The sequence below is a fragment of the Heteronotia binoei genome, chromosome 15, assembly GCF_032191835.1.
Source record: "Heteronotia binoei isolate CCM8104 ecotype False Entrance Well chromosome 15, APGP_CSIRO_Hbin_v1, whole genome shotgun sequence".
Classification (NCBI taxonomy): domain Eukaryota; kingdom Metazoa; phylum Chordata; class Lepidosauria; order Squamata; family Gekkonidae; genus Heteronotia; species Heteronotia binoei.
Genome location: NC_083237.1, coordinates 45,156,334 through 45,176,555, shown reverse-complemented (window position 1 = coordinate 45,176,555; position 20,222 = coordinate 45,156,334). Strand labels below are relative to the sequence as shown.

At 50.7% G+C, this 20,222-nt stretch overlaps 2 protein-coding genes across 3 annotated transcripts in view; one reads left to right on the top strand and one right to left on the bottom strand.

The window, feature by feature from the left end:
* RCN3 (reticulocalbin 3) overlaps positions 1 to 20,222 on the bottom strand; it is a 115,866-nt gene that overhangs the window by 20,094 nt on the left and 75,550 nt on the right. The window lies entirely within an intron of this gene.
* Positions 17,425 to 20,222, top strand: part of LOC132583859 (paired box protein Pax-6-like) — a 31,423-nt gene continuing 28,625 nt past the window's right edge. For both annotated transcript variants that reach the window (XM_060255579.1, XM_060255578.1), the window contains exon 1: positions 17,425 to 17,506. The gene's annotated coding sequence lies outside the window, so the exon portion shown is untranslated. The remainder of the gene's footprint in view (positions 17,507 to 20,222) is intronic.

Sequence of the window (20,222 nt, the reverse complement as noted above, 5' to 3'; positions counted from 1 at the left end):
AGATACATTTCTCTTCCCCACCCGCTATGTTCCCTGCCTTCGGCTGCATTTTCTGGGTCGGCCCCAGGCGGGACAAGCCCATAGGGCAGGCTTCAGATTTTTTAGGCCACCGAGATGCCGTGGGGCATCACTCCATGTGTATGGTGGAGGGGTGGAAAATAGGTTGCTTGGAGCACAAGCAGGACGAAGTCTAAACACCTGCTGGTAGATCACTGTTGGGATGAAGGGGGTCAGACAGAGGAGGCCTCACTTGAGGTCTGTGTGAGGCAGATATCAGGAAAATGTGGGTCAAGGAATTTGGCAGGCTGGGTGGGCCAGAGTAGTGGGAGGCTGTGGGTCAGGATTAAGGGCCTTGACAGTATTGTAGGGTGAAGTTTGGATATGGGAGGAGGAGGAGGAGAAGAAGATATTGGATTTATATCCCACCCTTCACTCTGAATCTCAGAGCGGCTCATGATCTCCTTTATCATTCTCCCCCATAACAGACACCCTGTGAGGTAAGTAGGGATGAGAGAACTCTCACAGAAGGTGCCCTTTCAAAGACAACTGCACGAGAGCTATGGCTGACCCAAGGCCATTCCAGCAGCTGCAAGTGGAGGAGTGGGGAAGCAAACCCAGTTCTCCCAGATAAAAGTCCGCACACTTAACCACTACACCAAATGGACTCTAAAGGGTTTTGAGTAAAGGGTTTTGAGTAAAGTTTGAGTGACTGGGGCAGGTTTTATATTTTGATTCCAACTCTTCTTTCGACTTTGCAGCAATCTGATTCCTATGTCTGATTATCTGACTGAACAGGGCTGAATTCTGAGAGTGTTTGAAACTGCAGTTGTGGTAATGACAGTTATAAGTAGAATCTTCATTTACTTCATAGGTCTTTCTTTAGTGTGGTGCATTAATCCCTTGTTTCTTTGAACGTAGTACATATGTTGATTCTGTATTTCCTGTTCTCTGATATGAACACATTCTATTGACTTTGTATGATATTCTTGAAATTCAATAAAATATTTAATTTTTAATTGAGGGGACGAGACTGAGATGAAGGCATAGCAGCTGAGCGATTACAGGGAGCCTTATGTTGGGAAACAGGGCTCATGGTTGCTTATTGTTGGAGACTGAGGAGGAGAAAGAATTGGGGTTGGAAGGTGGCAGGCCAGGTCTGGGATATGGGACAGTTGTGGCTGGAGATTAGAAGGCTGCTCACAGAATGGCGAGGAGAGAGAAGAGCGTTTTCCAATCCCTTTGACATGATGCGCAGGGCACCCCCCAGGACCCCAAGAGACGGCTGGAGAAGGGAAAAGCCAGTCCGCTCCGCCGCGCTGGATCGCCCCAGCCCAGTCTATGCCTCACATTGAAGTGACACGTACCGGGGATCTGGTTGGGGGGGAGGGCTTGAGCCGTGAGACAGAAAGCAATGAGTGCCACCTCGGGTAGTCCTCTGCTTGGAGGTTTCCTGACTTGGGGAGGGAGGGGCAGCTGGGAAGGCCGCTACATTCTCCAGTAAGGCCTCTTTGATACCATTCAGTCCTGAGGCCCTCCTGAAACATACATACATCTTTCTTGCACCCACAGTATGTCAAATATGCATACACGCTCGTGCCCAACATGTCTAGCCATGGCCCTCCTTTCATGTTACAGAAACTCGAGGTTGCATCTGGGCCCCCGAAATCACTGGTTACTGTTGAACTTGCTTATCTGCCTGGCCCCCGAGGGATGTAGCTGAGACTCTGAATTGCCTCTGCCCCCCTGAACTGCTATTTCTGGGGCAGCCTTGAGAGAGGAGCATTGCTGGGGTAGGGGGTGGGGTAAAGACAGAGCTTGGAATGGATGGAACCACCTTAAAGTCGCAATTAACAAAATCAGGGCCCTGTCAGTGGCGGGAGATAATCCAAAGTGATGGGGCTGGGGGGGGGCACAGGGGAGGGCAGGGAAGGACATGGCGTTGAGACAGGGGATGAGGGGCTCCCCCATTTCCATGTGCAGTCAGGTTTGGGGCTTCTCAGGGAAGAGACTGATCTTGATCAAAGTGTGGGGTGGGGGGGACCAGGAAGCAGGTTGTGACATTCTTACCCCTAACTAGAATGGAAAGGTGAATATATGGGACTCAGGCATCTAGGCACTGATGGATTTGGAGGTTGTTTTATTTTATTTCCCCCTCCCCTTAAGGTTGGAGGGACAGCACTGAGGGATTATGTGCTCTAAACCTCCTCAGCAATCTGTGCCCTCCAGGCATCGCCCACCCCTTCGTCATGCCACCTCCCCCCCCCCCCCCCCGCAATTGTATGTCGCCGGGCAGATAGATCGGGCCTGACAGTCTCTGACTCCCCCCAGGCCCCCTTCACACATGAGTCAATCTGCTTTGCATTTTTAATTGACGGCATGTCGCAGCAACAGAAATTTGTACTTAGCTCCCCCCTCCCAGACCACATGGACACCCCCCCCATACACACACACACATACTCTTCATAATGCTACTTCCAACTACCAGCCCCCTTGGGATTCTGAAGAAGATATGTTGTCCCTCGGCTCTAGCCATAAGAGGACCAGATCACCTCAGGGCCTCATTCTATTCTGGGCTATTTGGTCCTGACCAATGACTCCATCCTTCTCTCTCTCCCCCCCCCCCCCAGTTGTGTGCTGTTTGGCCCTGATCTTATGAAACTGGTCCCATTTGTTTTTCCCATTTTTGTTCAAAATCCTGATTTCTGACTCAGTGTCCTAAATGCATTTCCTCTCTGATATGCTGTGGTTGCCAACCTCCAGGTGAGCCCCAAATATCTCCTGGAATAACAATTGATCTCCAGGCTACTGAGAAGATGATGATATTGGATTTATACCCCACCCTACACTCTGAATCTCAGAGTCTCAGAGCAGCTTACAATCTCCTTTGCTTTCCTCCCCCACACCCTGTGAGGTAGGTGGGGCTGAGAGAGCTCTCACAGAAGCTGCCCTTTCAAGGACAGCTCTGCAAGAGCTATAGCTGACCCAAGGCCATTCCAGCAGCTGCAAGTGGAAGAGTGGGGAATCAAACCCAGTTACTTAACCACTACACCAAACTGGCTACAGAGACTGATTCCCCTGGAGAAAACAACTGCCTTGGAGTGTGGACTGTATAGCATTATGCCCTGCTGAGGTCTCTTCTGCCCCAAATCCCCTGTCCTCAGGCTCCAGCCCCAAAATCTCCACGAATTTCCCCAGCCAGAGTTGTCAATCCTCTGTTTAGACCTGACTTCCCCCTCCAGATCGCTTTTCTTCTCTTTGCTTGATCCTGACCCAGTTTTATTGCTCTTCTCCTTTTTGTGCCTTTTGGTTCTGCTCCGTTGCCACTATGATGCTTGCATTTCTCTGTCCCTCTTGGGCCATTTGGCCCTGATCTGATGCTCCTGTCTTTATCTGCCTTTTCTTGTTCTCCTGCTGATTGGTTCTGACATGTCCTATTTCCCCTTGCAACTAGATATATTGAATCCTCTTAAACCAGGTGATCTTGCTGAACCTGTGGGCACTTGTAGAATCTTGAGAACAGGCTGTGGGCAGGTGCCACCTCAAAATGGCTGCCATGTGTGCTGGGAGCAATCACAACATGAAGAAGAGGAGGAGACTGGAGTTTTACCCTTCCCTTTACTCAGCGTCTCAGAATGGTTTACAGTGTCCTTTCCTTCCTCTCCCCACAACAGAAACTGTGAGGTAGGTGGGGCTGAGAGAGCTCTAATAGAACTGCTCTTGAGGGAACAGCGAATGACCCAAGGTCACCCAGCAGCTGTATGCGAAGGAGTAGGGAATCAAACCTGGTTTTCCCAGATCAGAGTCTGCACACTTATTCACTACATCACACTGGTTCTCTGGAAGGTTCCACAAAAAATTTAGGTTTCAAACCAAGCTAGTTGATTCCCTGCAAATGCCACCCGAGGTCTTCTGAAAGGGACCTATTGATCCCACCTTATGTACGTCATGAACTTTTGTCTATTTGAAATGCTGTTGAGATTGGGTCATACTTAGAAGCCAATATACCGTAATTTGTATAAAGATCCAATCGAAACGCTATACAATACCTGGAAACGTGTAATCTGTTGGCTTTTGGAACTTTGCATGAACAATAGTCCACTTCTTAAGGAACTTAAGTATATATATTGATAGAAGATTTTTGCAGGAGTAAGACCAGAGTTCAGATAATTTGCTGTTTGGGACTTTTGTTTCATTTCAGTTTATTTCAATTTATATCCCGCCCTTCCCGCTGAAGCAGCTCAGGGGGGCTCACAACATATAAAATCTAACATAAAGTTTGGCTTTAAAATACATCACTTTACAACAATGGCTTTAAAAATACATCAATTTAGACAATTTAAAACAGTAAAATAATAAAGCATATAGAACAAGCGATCTGCCCAAATGATACACTACAACCTTCCATAAAATTTCCAATGTCAGTTAGTTATAGGCCAGCCAGAAGAGGGCTGTCTTGCAGGCCCTGCGGAACTGCCCAAGGTCCCGCAGGGCCCTCACCTCTTCCGGCAGCTGGTTTCACCAGCAAGGCGCCATTTCCGAAAAGGCCCTGTCCCTGGTAGATTTCAGACGGACCTCCTTTGGCCCGGGGATTACAAGCAGGTTTTGAGAACCCAATCTCAGTACTCTCTGGGGAACATGTGGGGAGAGACGGTCCCTAAGGTAGGCCGGTCCTAGGCCATCTAGGGCTTTAAAGGTAATAACCAGCACCTTGTACCAAACTCGGTATATTATTGGCAGCTAGTGCAGATCCCGAAGCCCCAGCCGAATGTGCTCCCGTCTTGGGAGCCCTAATAACAGCCGGGCAGCGGCATTCTGCACTAACTGCAACTTCCAGGTTCGGCACAGGGGCAGCCCCATGTAGAGGGCATTACAGTAGTCCAACCTCGAGGTGACCGTGGCATGAATCACTGTTGCTACATCGTCGTGCTCCAGGAAAGGGGCCAACTGCCTTGCCCGCCTAAGATGAAAAAATGCGGACTTGGCAGTGGCTGCTATTTGAGCCTCCATTGTTAGGGAAAGCTCCAATAGTATCCCCAAACTCTTGACCTTGTGCGCCGCTGTCAGAGGCGCCCCGTCAAAAACTGGCAGGGGGATTTCCCCTCCCGGGCCACAATGACCCAAGCAAAGGACCTCTGTCTTTGCCGGATTCAGCTTCAATCCACTCAGCTTGAGCCACCCAGCCACCGCCTGTAACGCCCGGTCCAAATTTTCTGGGGCACAGGCAGGCCGGCCGTCCATAAGTAGATAGAGCTTGGGAGTCATCAGCGTACTGGTGACACCCCAACCCATATCTTTGGGCGATCTAGGCAAGGGGGCACATATAGATGTTAAACAACATCGGGGAAAGCACCGCTGCTTGAGGCACTCTGCAATCAAGCATGTGTCTCCGGGACAGTTCACCCCCAATTGCCACCCTTTGTCCCTGACCATCAAGGAAAAAGGAAAGCCATTGTAGGGCCAACCCCTGAATCCCCGCGTCGGTGAGGCGGCAAGCAAGCAACCGATGGTCGACCATATCGAACGCTGCCGATAGGTCTAACAACATCAGTACTGCCGAGCTGCCTCGATCCAGATGCCGTTGAAGGTCATCCACCAGGGCAACCAGCACTGTCTCTGCCCCATGGCCCGGGCAAAAGCCAGACTGATGGGGATCAAGAACGGAAGCATCCTCTAGGAAACTCTGTAGCTGCCACGCTGCTGCCCTCTCAATAAGTTTGCCCCAAAAGAGCAAATTCGAGACCGGCCGGTAATGCGCTAATTTGGCCAGGTCTAACGCTGTTTTTTTCAAGAGAGGACGGACCACCGCCTCTTTAAGCGATGATGGAAAATGCCCTTCTGTTAGGGATCTATTTATGATATCCCATACAGGATATCTAAGCTCCCTCTGGCAGGTTTTAATAAGCCAGGAGGGGCAGGGGTCCAGATTACAAGTTGTTGGGCATGCAGATAAGAGGATCCTGTCAACTTCCTCCAGGCTGAGAGCACTGAAACCCTCCAGAACATGATCCGAAGATAGGCACGGAGCCTCGGATTTGCAAACTGTCTCTAATATGGAAGGGAAGTCGCGGCGGAGCGACGCGATTTTATCTGCAAAAAATTCGCAAAAGCCTCACAGCCAATCTCTAATTCATTAGAATTTGGTCTGCCTTTTGGCAGTGTTGTAAGGGTCCGAATTGTATTGAACAGTTGTGCCGGGCGCGAAATTGCAGACGCAATCTTAGCCACAAAGTATGTTTTCTTTACGGCTTTGACTGTCATCTCATAGGACTTCATAAACTCTCTATAACATGTTCTAGTTGCTTCGTCTCGAGTACGCCGCCATTGCCTCTCTAGTCGTCTGAGTCCCTGTTTTAATTGCCGCAACTCTTGGTTATACCAAGGTGTCGGCTTTAAGCGAGGATGCAGAGGATGCCTAGGTGCGATCTCATCGATGGCTCTGGAGAGCCTATCATTCCAGGACTCCACCAGGTCATCTAAGGAATCGCCAGGAGGCCAGGGATCCCGCAGTGCTGTCAGGAACCATTCCAGGTCCATCAGGCTCTGCGGGCGAGCTAAAATGCGCTCGCCACCTAAACATGCTTGGGGTGGGACATCCACACGAGCCTTGAGGGCATAGTGATCCGACCATGGCACTGCTATAGCAGTAAAATTGTTCACTGAAACTCCTGCTGCGAAGACTAAGTCTAACATGTGCCCCGCCTGGTGAGTGGGCATTGTAATAATTTGAGAGAGTCCTAGTGTCGCCATAGATGACACCAGGTCCATCGCCTGATTGGAGGTTGCATCATCGGCATGAACATTGAAGTCACCCAGGATCAGAAGCCTTGGGTGCTCCAATGCCCAGCCTGTTGCGGCCTCCATCAGGGACGGTAAGGCGCTAGCCGGTGCGTTAGGCGGTCGGTACACCAGCCAGATCACCAACCCCTCCCCAATGTCCCACGCCAGACTGGCACATTCAATGTCCTTGATCTCCGGGGCCGGGTGTCACGGCTGGGGCCGGGTCAGGCAAAGTCCAGGGGCAGTCCGAGGTCTGTAGCCAGTAAGCAGGAGGGTCCGAGGCGCCAAATCCGAATCACTGTACAAGTATCGCAGGTCCGAGGTCCAGAAGCCGAGGTCAGGGAGTCCAGAAGTCACAAGCCAGTCAAGGAGTCCAGAAGCCAAAGTCAAGCCGGAGTGGATGCTAGAACGTCAGGGAGATGACTAGTTGCTTCCACAAAGCCTCCTCCCAAAGCCTACAGCTATATAGCCCTCTGCTGGCTGTTGCCCATTTGGGCTAATTGCTGGCTCAGAGAGGCAGCCAGGATCCTGTTACAACTCAAGCATCCTTGCTCTTAGAAGGGCCAGAATCCTCTCAAAACTCAGGGCTCAGGGAGCGTCTTGCTTGTGAGCGTGCCGCCCTCCTCCAATCCCTGAGGTCCTGACGGAGGCGGTCGCGCACACGTGCCACCCGAGAGGGCGAGGCAGGGGGGCTGGGATCTTCTCCAGCAGGAGGCAGGGGCACTGGTGCAGGTGGCAGGGGCACAGTTTCTTCTGCAGGCCCAACTTCCTCTGCAGGGTCCCCAGCACCCATGACACTATCCCCCCCCCCAGGGCCCCCCTCCGTCGAGGGGCCTGGGAGGTCGGGGTGGTCGTTGTGGAACCGTTGCACCAAGTCCGGGGCATGAAGATTGTCCACGGGCTCCCAAGACCGGTCTTCTGGGCCGTATCCCTCCCAGTCCACAAGGTACTGGAGGCCTCCACGATGGTACCGGGAGTCCAGGATCTGGCGCACCTCGTATTCTTCTTCATCATCCACCAACACCGGTGGTGGCGGCGGTGGGCAAGGAGGCCGAGCTGGGTCAGGGGGTGCAGCTGGAACAAGGAGGGAACGATGGAACACGGGGTGAATGCGGAGGTGGGGTGGCAACTGGAGTCTGAAGGCGACGGGGTTTATTTGTTCTATGACGGGGTAGGGTCCAATGAACCGCGCATCCAGCTTGTGAGACCGACCAGGCCGGCGCAGGTAGCGAGTTGAGAGCCACACCTGATCCCCCGGCTGGATTGGGGGGCCTTCCTGCCTCTTCCGGTCTGCAGCCAGTTTATAGGCTTCCTTGGCCCGCTGTAGCTGCTCTCGGAGCAAGTCTTGGCTGGCGCGGAGTTCTTGCAGGTAGGCCTCGACGGCGGGGACATTCGTGGGTGGCAGGATCGCCGGGAAGAACCGAGGGTGGTACCCATAGGTTGCAGCAAACGGGGTCATTTGGGTGGAGGAATGGACCGCGTTGTTGTATGCAAATTCCGCTAGAGGCAACAGAGTGGCCCAGTCGTCCTGCTGGTAGCAGGTGTAGCAGCGGAGATATTGCTCTAGCGTGGCATTGGTGCGCTCTGTCTGACCATCTGTCTGTGGGTGGTAGGCGGAGGACAGGTGCACTCGAGTCCCCAGGCTGGAATGGAGGGCTTGCCAGAACCGAGAGGAGAACTGGGGGCCCCGGTCTGAGATCAGGTGGGCTGGGAGTCCGTGCAGATGAAAGATGTGTTGCAGGTAGAGCTGGGCTGTCTCCTGAGCTGTGGGAAGTTTCGGGCACGGAATGAAGTGGGCCATCTTGGTAAATAGGTCGACGACCACCAAGATGCAAGTCTGACCATTGGATCGTGGAAGTTCCGTGATGAAGTCCATCGAGATGGTATCCCAGGGTCCTGAGGGTGTGGGCAAGAGCTGTAACAATCCCGAGGGTTTGGCCGGGACGTCTTTGGCCCATCGGCAGACGTCACAGGAGCTGACATAACGGGCAACATCGGAGCGAACTCGTGGCCACCAGAATTCTCGTGTCAGCAAGTGGGTGGTCTTATGCTGTCCAAAGTGCCCGGCAGGTAACGAGTCGTGGGTCAGGCGTAGCACTTCTGCCCGCAAGTGCCCGGGCGGCACATAGAGGCGGTCGCGGTGTAGCAAGAGGCCGCCTCGAGTCGTGAACTCGCCTGCCGAGTCATCTTGGAGTGCCTGGAGGTGTTGCTGGACCCAGGGATCGTTGGCCTGGCTAGCACGAATGTCCTCCACGAGTGCTGGTGAAGTAGAGGTGGCTGCACACACTGAGAGCGGCAGGATGGGAGCAGCGGGCGCGGTCTCAGTTGAAGTAGGGGCGTATTCCGGTTTCCGGGAGAGCGCGTCTGCTTTCCGGTTCTGGGTATGGGGGATGTAGGAGATCCGGAAGTCAAAGCGGGAGAAGAAGAGGGACCACCGGATCTGGCGCTGGTTGAGACGGCGGGTGGTCTGGAGGTGCTCTAAGTTCCGGTGGTCAGTGAGCACTTGAACAGGGTGGCGAGCCCCTTCGAGGTAATGCCTCCAAACCTCAAAAGCCGCCTTGATCGCGAGCAACTCCCTCTCCCAGATGGTATAGTTCCTCTCCGCAGCAGTAAGCTGGCGCGAGTAATAGGCGCAGGGCTGGAGTGGCTGAGACGGCTCCTCGCGCTGGGACAGCACTGCTCCCAAGGCCACGTTGGAGGCATCAGCTTCCACCGTAAAGGGAAGCTGGGGGTCAGGGTATCTCAGGAATGGCCCGGTGGCAAAGCAGGTCTTCAGGGTGGAGAAGGCGTTATCGGCCTCTGGGGACCAGCGGAAGGGTTCTTTGGGGCAGAGTAGTTGAGTCAGGGGTGTTGTCAGGGATGCACAGGCCGGGATGAATTGCCGATAGTAGTTGGCAAAACCAAGGAATCGCTGAAGGTCTTTGCGATTCTGAGGAGCCTGCCAGGTCAGGACCGCTTCCACTTTTTTCGGGTCCATGAGGATCCCCCGCGGTGACACAATGTGACCGAGGAACTCGACAGAGTGCAGGTCGAAGTCGCACTTCTCCAGCTTGGCGTAGAGGCCATGGGTTCGTAGGCGCTGCAGGACCTGGCGGACGTGCTCAGCCATGCTGGGCAGGATCGCTGGAGTAAATTAGGATGTCATCTAGGTATATGATTGCGAAGCGGTTGAGCAGGTCCCGGAAGATGTCATTCATGAACCTCTGGAAGACAGCGGGGGCGTTGGTCAATCCGAAGGGCATCACCAGGTGCTCGTACTGCCCGTATCTTATTTATTTATTTATTTATTCGAGATTTATATCCCGCCCTTCCCACGAATGGCTCAGGGCGGCTTACAACAATCAATCAAACATAAAATTTAAACAATTTCAAATATAAAACAGTTAAATATTTAAACAGTTAAAACCTTAAAACAATATTTTAATATGTAACTGTATCGGGTCCCAAAGGCGGTCTTCCATTCGTCTCCGGGCCGTATGCGCACCAAATTGTATGCTCCACGGAGGTCCAGCTTGGTGTAGATTTGGGCCCCCTTTAAGCGATCCAAGAGTTCAGGGATCAGTGGTAGAGGGTACCGGTCGTGGATGGTGATCTTGTTCAGGGCCTGGTAATCATTGCACAGCCGGAGGTCCCCACTTTTCTTCTTCACGAAGAGGACTGGAGCAGACAGGGGGGAGGTTGAGGGTCGGATGAATCCGCGTTTCAGGTTCTTGTCCAGGAAGTCTCACAAAGCTGCCAACTCAGGCTCTGACATAGGGTACAGATGCCCCACCGGGAGTGGTGCCCCAGGTACCAAGTCAATGGCACAGTCATAGGGCCGGTGAGGGGGAAGCTGATCCGCTCCTGTCTCTTCGAAGACATCGGCGAAATCCGCATACTTCTGAGGGAGCTGAGGACCACCACTCGGGATGCCAGCTGCTAGAGTGGTGGGAGGAGTCAGATGAGGACATGGGTCTCAGAAACATAGTTCCTGCTGGGCCCAGTCCACGATGGGGTTGTGAAGCTGCAGCCAGGAAAGGCCCAGAATCAGCGGAAGCGAGGCATGCGGGCGACATTAAACTGCAGCTGTTCTTGGTGCTGCTGGACGTGGAAGGTGATGGGACAGGTCTCCTGGGTGACGGGCCCAGAACGGAGGAGGCGCCCATCAATAGCCTCCACCAGCGTCGGAATCTCTTTTGTCTGCATCAGGATCTGGTGCTGCTTTACGAAGGCGGCCATCGATGCGGAGGCAGAGGGTGATAAGTTGTTGGAGCGTGGGTGGTTGCTCTACCCTGGCCAGTTCATCCAGGACTTCCTCTGCCAACCCCTCAGTAAACTGGTCCATCTGGGCAGCCTCATTCCACGCCAAGTCTTGGGCCAGGAGCTTGAATTCGGTGGCATATTGAGCCACCGAGGAGTTGCCTTGTTTCAGCGCCCTGATCTTCCGGTTGGCTGTGGCTGCTTGGACTGGGTTTGAGAAGGCAGCAGACAGGTGGGCCTCAAACCCCTGGTAATCAGTCAGTAGGGGAGAGGACACAACCAGCAAGGGTGTGGCCCATTTGGCCGCCTGCCCCTTTAACAGACTGATGATGAAACACACCTTCGTTTTGTCGTCGAGGAAGTCCCATGCTCTCAGTTCGAAGTACAGCCGACACTGTGCTAGGAAAGCAGGAAATTCTTCCACGGCACCCCCAAATCTGTCAGGTGGGGGAACTGGGCACTTGGCTGGAGCACTGGCCACAGGTTGTTGCTGCAAGTGCACCACTGCCTGTGTTAGCTGCTGTACCTGGGCTTGGAGCGCAGCCAGTAGTCCTGTGGTTTCACTTGCTTCAGCATCCATCCTGTGGAGTGGGTGTTTGTCGGGTGGAAGCAATCTGTCACGGCTGGGGCCGGGTCAGGCAAAGTCCAGGGGCAGTCCGAGGTCTGTAGCCAGTAAGCAGGAGGGTCCGAGGCACCAAATCTGAATCACTGTACAAGTATCGCAGGTCCGAGGTCCAGAAGCTGAGGTCAGGGAGTCCAGAAGTCACAAGCCAAAGTCAGGGAGTCCAGAAGCCAAAGTCAAGCCGGAGTGGATGCTAGAACATCAGGGAGATGACTAGTTGCTTCCACAAAGCCTCCTCCCAAAGCCTACAGCTATATAGCCCTCTGCTGGCTGTTGCCCATTTGGGCTAATTGCTGGCTCAGAGAGGCAGCCAGGATCCTGTTACAACTCAAGCATCCTTGCTCTTAGAAGGGCCAGAATCCTCTCAAAACTCAGGGCTCAGGGAGCGTCTTGCTTGTGAGCGTGCCGCCCTCCTCCGATCCCTGAGGTCCTGACGGAGGCGGTCGCGCACACGCGCCACCCGAGAGGGCGAGGCAGGGGGGCTGGGATCTTCTCCAGCAGGAAGCAGGGGCACTGGTGCAGGTGGCAGGGGCACAGTTTCTTCTGCAGGCCCAACTTCCTCTGCAGGGTCCCCAGCACCCATGACACCGGGAGAGCCCGGAAGGAGTAAGCCTTTTGTATGAATACTGCCACCCCTCCCCCCCACCCGCTAGTTCATGACTGGTGAAAGACCGAGTATCCGGGGGGGCCATCTGGGAGAGATCTACGGTCTCCCCGTCGCGCACCCAGGTCTCGGTCACGTATGCCAGGTCCATGTCCTGCTCAAGCAGGAATTCCCGAAGGGTGGAGGTCTTATTATTAATGGACCTGGCATTACATAACACCAGTGACGGAGGTGAGTAATTTCGCCTGGCCCCACTACCTGTCACCGTCAGGATGGGACACAGGCTGGAAGGTGGTCGAGCACTATCATGTCTCAGCCTCCTTCCCTTATAATTCCGTCTGTTCCCACCGTCATACCTTCCGCTCCCCAGGAGTACCAGAATCCCCAGGCCAGTCATCTCCTACTGGTGTCCACCAGCCCTTCCAACCGGCAGAATAGCTAAACCTATTCCCTCCTCAGCCCTCCCGTCTCTGGCCGACCTATTGATAAATTACCTGCCAATATTTCTAATAGTTATTTAATTTAAATTTTGTATACATGTACCTATTATTTTGTTTCACTTTGGATATATGGGAATATTGTATATTGGTTTTGGACCACAAACCATTTGATATGAACTGAAAAACAGGAGATTACATAAACTGATTGTGGAAGGTTTTATTGTGTGAATCTGAACAGTGGTTCTGTTTTTTTCTTGTTAACCTCTAGGTGGGGCATGGATTTCTCCCAGAATTGCAACTGATCTCCAGATTACAGTGCTCAGTTCCCCTGGAGCAGGGCTTTTTTTGAGCAGGAAAGGACATGAAGGCAGTTCCAGCTGGCTTGGTGTCAGTGGATGTGGCCTAATATGCAAATGAGTTCCTGCTGGGCATTTAAAAAAATAGCCATGTGAAAAAATGGTGACATCAGGGTGTGTGGCCTAATATGCAAATGAGTTCCTGCCAGGGGTTTTATTCAAAAAAAGCCCTGCCCTCCCCAGGCATCATCCCCCCCACCAAAAAAAGCCTATAGGAAATTCACAAGCTTAGAGTTGGAAATCCATATTCTGAAGCACCTTTACTCTACTGAAACAGAGGGAGTGAGAATGGTTCTTTGGGTGGGAAAAGCAGCAGGTGGCCACCAAGAAGCACATCAGCAGGCACCATAGTATCCACAGGTCACTAAGCAACACTGACCTGAAAAGTCCACAACTACCAGGAAGCTGGCCACCATGTGGAGATCCTCCTGATACTTGCAGTCACCATGTTGTTTGAAAGAGACAAGGCATGCATGCATTTTCAGCACTGGTACATTCAAACCAGAATCCTGAAAAATCAGGTGTTTGTATAGCGTGTACAGCTTGTATGCACATGCAAAATCTTCACATCGCCCCTTCAGACAGCATGACAACCAGATGCAGCAGGTGCATTGTCAGTAGTGTCCATTCCTGCTACATATGGCTGGCAGACTCCACACATGTGCCATCATGTCTGGAAAGGGGTATTACCCTAAGCTAGATGCCAGTCTGATGTAGTGGTTAAGTGCACGGACTCATATCTGGGAGAACTAGGTTTGATTCCCCACTCTTCCACATAGAGCTGCTGGAATGGCCTTGAGTCAGCCATAGCTCTCACAGAGTTGTCCTTGAAAGGGCAGCTGCTGTAAGAGCTCTTTCAGCCCTACCTACCTCACAGGGTGTCTGTTGTGGGGGGGGGGGGGGAGGTAAAAGGAGATTGTGACTGCTCTGAGACTCTGATTCAGAGTATAGGGCAGGATATAAATCCAATTTCTTCTTCTTCTTCTTCTTCTTCTTCTTCTTCTTCTTCTTCTTCTTCTTCTTCTTCTTCTTCTTCTTCTTCTTCTTCTTCTTCTTCAATATCTTCTTCTAAGGCTTCTTTCCTGCCTGTTTTCTTCCTGTTTCTCTCTCCATCTTTGTCCAGTTGGTCCTAATCCAGATCCTTTTCTTGCTTGTATCCCACACAGCCCTACAGACAGCATAGCCCATGGGCTCTTGGCTCTGATTTTATTCTGGAATCCTGCTTTCATAGGCTGGTAGATTCCTTCCAACCCTACGCTCTCACTCTGTCTACTTTTCTCCTGTCTCCGATGCAAAGGTTTTGACCAAGGGCCCCCATCTTGCCCACTCTTCCCTCCTCTCTTGGAACGGCAGATCAGAAGGACCTCAAAAGTACCCTGCTGGAGCAGAGCAATGGTTAGGGTTGCCAGGTCCTCTCTGGCCACTGGCAGGGGTTTTTTTTTGGGGGGGGGGGGCGGTAGGGTTGCCAGATCCAGGTTGGGAGTCTCTTGGAGATTTGAGGATGGAGACCTAAGTGGGGTTCAACGTCATACTGTCCGCCCTCCAAAGCATCCACTTTCTCAAGGGGAACTGATCTCTGTAGTCTGGAGATGAGCTGTAACTTCAGAGGATCCCCAGGTCCCACCTAGAGGCTGGCATTCCTAGCAGTGGTCTATCTAGTCCAGTATCCTTGTCTCACACTGCACACAACCGGTTACTCTGGAGGGCCAACAACAGGGCATACAGGCCAAGGCTTTCCCCTTATGTGGCCTCCTGGCATCGAGAGGTTTACTGCCTCTGAATCTAGAGGTTCCCCTTAGTCACCATGGCTTGGTCCTGAATCAGTTCTAGATATTTGCCTTCAAAGCTGTTCAGGTTTTACCTACTTCCCTCCCCCTCCTCTTGTCTATAATTTCTCTAAAGCAGGTAAGCTGGGACCTCTTGCCTTCTGTGTCTGTCTGGGTAGGTCCTGATCCTGTGCCTCAAACCAACTTGCTTTTTGCTTCCATTGAGCTGGTCATAGATGTCCAGCAACTTCTGACCAAATCCAGTAAGCCTCACTACCTTCCTAAGCAGGGTTGCCCACTCTGGGTTGGGAAATTCCTGGCAATATTGGGGGTGAAGCCTGAGGCAGATAGAACAGAGGGAGGGACCTCAGCAGGGCATACCGTCATAGGGTCCCCCTTCCAAAACAGCCATTTTCTCCATGGAAACCTATCTCTTTAGCCTGGAGAACAGTCAGAATTCTGGGAGATCTCCAGTCACCATCTGGAGGTTGGCAACCCTACTCCTAGGGTGTCTTGACCTGTTCTGCAGCTGAAGTGGGGTGCGGTGACTTGTGCTTGGACCCAGCCAGGGCTCTTGGGGGCCCTAATTTGGGGTTCAATGAGCTTGTCAACCTGCTGGTGGAGCCCAGAAATCTTTCAGAATTACAACTGAATTCCAGAGATGAGTTGCCATGGAGAAAATGACTGCTTTGGAGGATGAACAGTATGGTGTTGTACCCCACTGAGGTTCTTCTCTTCCCCTAAATCTGCCCTCCCCAGGCTCAGCCTCCTAAAATCTCCAGAAATCCCCAAAGCAGAGTTGGCCTCACTCTCAAATTGATTTAGAGCAGGGGTGGCCAAACTGTGGCTTGGGAGCCACATGTGGCTCTTTCACACATATTGTGTGGCTCTCAAAGCCCCCACTATCTCATCAGCCTCTTGGAGAAGGCATTTGCCTCTTTAAATAATTTCTCCAAGCCAAGCCAGATAGCAGCTTGGAGAATGCATTTAAAGTTCTTTCTTTCCACCTTTCCTCCCGCACCTATCAACCTACCTTCCTTCGGCTCTCAAACATCTAATGGTTATTCTGTGTGGCTCTTACATTAAGCAAGTTTGGCCACCCCTGATTTAGAGTTTTCTCTAAACATGTGTGGGGAACTGGGCTTAAAACCAGGATTTCTGCATTCTTTGAGTGGGGGTAGTGCAGAGAGTTTAAGGCTTGGGGAACTAGGGTTCCAAGGTTTTGGTAAGAATGGTTTCTCTGGGGCCTGTATGACTAAATTTGTGAACCTGCACTCCAAGGTCCTCGGAGACAGCAGTGGATGGAAGCTGGGGAGCCCCCAAATCCTAGCTTCTCATTTTTCCATCCCTGCAGCCTTTGACTACAAGGTGCAGCAGCTCCACGCCTCTTTCTCTGTGCCGTCTGTCCCATTTCCCCCCTCCCTATCCCCACCATACCCTGTAGCCCTGACTGGCTATGACAGGCTCCTTCTCTATGATTTCTGCAAGCAACGGCGCATGGGTGTATAGCTGGGGACTTCTCTCTCTCTGCTCCCCCCACCCAGATCCATTGGAGGGAATTAAGTTCAAATCTGACACGACAACTTAGCACAAATGTCACAGCAACATTGCCTCCCCCCCCCAGCGCATCCCAGCCTCCCCCCCCCCCCCATCGCAGTGCCCAGGAATGATATTTATTCCTGTACTACACCCGCCCAAGAACCACTCACAGCGCCAAACAAGAGAGTGTGGGTATGGGCAGCAGGCATTGCAAGGGGCAAAGAATCCATTGTTGGAAGACCAAGTAGAGTAGACATCAAGAGATTGCGGGCGAAAGGTAGCGGGCCAGATCTCCAAAGAGTGAAACAACAAAAAAGGGCAGAAAGGATGGGCATTTGAGTGGGGTACACAGAAGGCTACAGAGTGCAAGGAGAGAAAAGCACTGGAATTATTAAAGGGCTTGAGAGTGGCATGTAGGCTGGGCGCTAGGTGAATGGGGTAGCGACAACTGGCATCTATCAAGACACAGTCTGGTGGGTATTGTTTAGACAAAGAGAGCATAGATATCACTTGTCAGAGGCATTTTGAGGGGACTCCTGTTAATTAGATGCTGGGAAAGGAACTGTAAAGGCCAGGGACACCCCAGGAAGCAAGACTGAGGCAGGGGGTGTTTAAACTGGGTGGCAGGGAAACAAAGGAGGGATTGGAGAATATATGCCCACAAGACTGCTTGGCTTCTGATAAACAGGTAGGCACTGGGCACGGGTGCTGGAGATAAAAGTGGGGAAGGGGGAGGTAAAAAAAGGCACAGGGACTAAAAGGCTGTTGCCCTGGAACGGTTGTTCTTGTCTCTGAGCACAAATAATGCAGTGCCCATCGATGTTTGTTCTTGAGTTTGCTTCTATTTCTGTATTCTCCTTTCCCTCCCTATCCACAAGTATAAACTTCCAGGTTAGGCATAAGAGTTGCATATTCTGAGTGCAGTTCTTTTCCCTGAATCCCATTTATTTATTTAAGCAAGCTACCTGTAGGTAGGACTGCTGCCTTTGAAAATATAGTTCCCCCACTAACAAATGTACTCTTTTATTGCAGGTGGATTGAAGCCCCTTTGTAAATAACTGACTTGGACCAAAATACTGCCGCTGACTGTTTACAGCCAAGTTCTCCCCCCTTGCCTGCTCCAGTTTTGCTCATTTGCAGTTTTCAGAACCAGAGGATTCCAGGTACTAATGATTATATTATTTATGCTAGGATATACTATGTATAAAATAATAAATATATCCAGCTAAGGGAGAAGAATATTGGTAAACTCCCTACTAAAGAATTCTTGGGAGAAGGCAGATAGTTTGGAGTTTTTAATGCTGGTGCTGAAACCCAAATACGCCTAGAGTAGCTGGAGATCCAAGCTTTTGGGAATGGATCACAGAAGGACAGGGGAGTAGATTCTGTAGATCCTTCTGTTGAGAACATAAGAATTAACCACAGTTTTGAGGTAGCCTGATCCAAGGGTCTGGGGCCGGGGGATGGTGGATGGTGGATTTAGGGGAAACACTGCTCCCTATGGAAACAATGGAGAGATATACATTTGCGGAGATGGGGTGTTGTTATATAACCTCAAACCCCACATTCCATTTCTATTTTGGGAGATTCTCCGCAGTCTTTACTTTTGGTCCATTTATTCTTGTATTTGTTCAGGATCCATATTTGCTCTTTCTCTCACAAATTTCTTCGGAAACCTTATTGTGCCCATCTTACTATGCAGTGGGCTAGGCAGAGCAGCCATTTTGGGGTGTGTATTTAAGGGGCTGAGAACGAATGTTCCCTTTCCACTGTGGGTTGCAGTTTAGTGTGATTGACCTCCAATTTGAGGGGGACAGGTGGCACTGGTTAATGCTGAGGAAAAGAAATATGTGGGGCTTTGTGGTACCTAGGAATGTCCGCCTCCAGGTGGGACCTGAGGATTTCCTGGGATTACAGCTCATCTCCAGACCACAGAGATCAGTTCCCCTGAAGAAAATGGATGCTTTGGAGGGCGGACTGTATGGCATTGAACCCCACTGAGGTCCCTATCCTCCCCAGGCTCCATTCCCAAATTTCCAGGAGCTTCCCAACACGGATCTGACAACCCTCTCCCATCCACTGCTGGTGACCAGGGAGACCTGGCAACCCTAGTGGTGGAACTAATGAGTCTGTGGCAAGGAGGCTGTTTTGGGGAGGACAAAAGGAAAAAAACCTTAACAGCGGTAAAGAAAACACCTGTTATCAATGATATACATGGGAGAGAAATGTGTCATGAGGGTGTTTTCATGTATGTTTCTGTGCAAATACAATGAAAGTTATGTGTATATACATACGTTTCAGATTTTACAGACACGGTGTGTTTTCAAGAATGTGGCATTTGTCAGAGTACACTGTGCTTGGATGACACTAGGATGGGTTTCAGGGCTATATTTGTGAGTGATGGGTGTCGTGTGTTCATAGATACAAGTGAGCCTGGAAGATTGATATATTATTTTCCCATGTTTATCTGTGGAGGATCATCATGAGAGACATTGAATGCAGAGCAGTAACTGGCCTATCATGTGCAATGCTGGATGTATCGGTGTGAGATTCTGTGCTCATGGCTTCTATATTGGCATAATACACTGCCTTTGTATTGCTTCGTGTGTAAGACTGTGGTGGTGCATGGGGGTGCGGCCTATGCCAGGGCAGGTGTGGCCAATACATCCTGGGATATCCCGGGATATCCTCAACTCTTGTTGCCCCAGAAATAAGGGCCCCAGCATTTGCCAAGTAGAATGGGGCAAAGGGATTTTTCAGCCACACAAAAAGGCCCCAGTGTGAGAACTCTAAAATCAGTATTTCGGTTATGTTGAGAAAATGTAATATTCAATAAAGTAGCCCATTCTGCGTGTGTTTTCATAACTATTGCTTGTGTTGGGTGTTTTGAAAACCTGTGCTTCTTAATTTAAAAAAAAAACATTTGTGCAAATCTAATGAGATTTGTAAATTTTTTTGAATATGGCACATGCAGAATTAGAAGAGTTCTATTTGTCTAAGGAAAAAATATCAGGCTAAGAAACTGGGAAGAGGAAAATGTGGGACATATATTTCTACTCTGTGGCTGTGCGTCTGGGTGTAATTTACATCAGGTGTGTGTGTATCTCCTTGTTTGCTCTGCAGGGAGTTACAATTCCAGGCAGGTTAATCTGGAGCAGTTGAAGAAAACAGGCATCCATTGGCACCTTTAAGACTAACAAAATTTACTCTAGCATAAGTTTTTGTGAGTCAGAAATCACTTCATCAGATGCATGTGATATACATCCATTAGGCCAGTTTATATGCGCACTGAAATGTGTGTTTGCATGTGTGTGTGTGTGTGTGTGTGTGTGTGTATGGGAGGGAATGATACAAAGACAGTGTGGTTCTGATATACTGCGTTGATCTTCTCCTGCTTGACCATGATGTTTGTTACACTCTGCTTCTCTTCTATTTGCTTGTTTTGTGTGGATCATGCACATTTATTGAAATTTAGTGTGAGTGTGTTGGCCAGCTGTTGTGGGAGTACAGCTGTACTTCTTGTGGTGCTGGTTTTAGCAAATTGTACTTTGTAGGCTTTCTGCCGATATAGAGAATATTTGGGTGGTCTCCAATGAACTGCCTTATATATTGTTTGCTGCTGTTGTCAGGACAAATCATGGGTTCCAAATTCAGAATTCTCATTCCCCAATGGTTTTCCCCCTCCCTGTATTTGAATCTGTCCCTGTTTTTATTTTACCCAACACAAATCTTATTGTTTACTTTTTAGACTGAGCGCAAATTTGTTTGCATCAACTGAGCTCAGATAAAAGCAGGGATAATTTGCTTTCTCTTACACTGCATTTAGATTGGCCCTGCCATTATCTTTGATACTGAATTTTATTTAAATTAATTGTACAA